The sequence below is a fragment of the Myodes glareolus genome, chromosome 13 (assembly GCF_982192425.1).
Source record: "Myodes glareolus chromosome 13, mMyoGla1.1, whole genome shotgun sequence".
NCBI lineage: Eukaryota > Metazoa > Chordata > Mammalia > Rodentia > Cricetidae > Myodes > Myodes glareolus.
Window position 1 is genome coordinate 66,440,682 of NC_142038.1, and position 1,222 is coordinate 66,441,903.

The 1,222-nt window shown below is 40.2% G+C and overlaps 1 non-coding gene across 1 annotated transcript; it reads left to right on the forward strand.

The window, feature by feature from the left end:
• Window positions 1-699: 699 nt before the first annotated feature.
• LOC125405896 (U6 spliceosomal RNA) lies at window positions 700-806 on the forward strand. The gene has a single exon (XR_007233716.1). It is a non-coding gene; the product is annotated as a U6 spliceosomal RNA (small nuclear RNA).
• The last annotated feature ends 416 nt before the right edge of the window (window positions 807-1,222 follow it).

Sequence of the window (1,222 nt, forward strand, 5' to 3'; positions counted from 1 at the left end):
ATGTCAGTGTGGCAATTTCTCAGAAAATTAGGAAACAACCTTCCTCAAGACCCAATAATGCTACTTTTGGGTATATATCCAAAGGATGCTCAATCGTGCCACAAGGACATGTGCTCAACTATGTTCATAGCAATTTTGTTTGTCATAGTCAGAATCTGGAAACAACCTAAATGTCCCTTGACTGAAGAGTGGATAAGGAAAATGTGGTACGTTTACACAATGGAGTACTTACTATACAGCAGAAAAAAAATAATGACATATTGAAATTTGCAGGCAAATGGATGGATTTAGAAAATGTCATATTGAGTGAGGTAACCCAGACCCAGAAAGACAAATATAATATGTACTCACTCATAAGTGGCTTTTAGACATGAAGCAAAGAAAACCAGCCCACAAATCACAGTCCCAGAGAACCTAGACAACAATGAGGACTCTAAGAGAGATATACATGGATCTAATCTACATGGGAAGTACAAAAAGATCTTCTGAGTAAATTGGGAGTATGGGGACCTTAGGGAGAGGGTTGTAGTGGGAAGGGGAGAGGCAGGAAGGGGAGCAGAGAAAAATGTAGAGTTCAATAAAACTCAATAAAAAAAAGGAAGATTAAAAAATAAACATTTGAGTAAGTTGTAAGGGCGGAGCATAGGAACAAGTAATTGAGACTCTGCTTTTAAAAGTTATTATCAAATATAATTTAAAGTGCTCACTTCGGCAGCACATATACTAAAATTGGAACGGTACAGAGAAGATTAGCATGGCCCCTGCGCAAGGATGACACGCAAATTCGTGAAGCGTTCCATATTTTTAAAACAATGACATCTTGAATTTTGCATGCAAATGGATGAAAATAGAAAACGCTTTACTGAGTGAGGTAACACAAACCCAAAAAGAGGAATATGGTATGTACTCACTCATAAGTGGATTCTAGCCATAGTTAAAGGTCTTTGAGCCTATAATTCGTGATCCGAGAGAAGCTAAATAAGAAGGTGAACCTGAAGAAAATCATATAGTTATCCTCCTGGATATAGGAAGTAGTCAAGATTGCAAGGCAAACTTGGGTGCACGGAGTGTGTGGGGGGGGATGTGGGGGGGTGGAAGTAAGGGGAGATGGTTAGAGAGAAGGGAGAGGGGGAGGATTGGAGATGGCGTGGGGGAATGAGATGGGGGGAGGAAGGATGGATATGGGAGCAGGCAAGTATATATCTCAACTAAGGGAGCCATT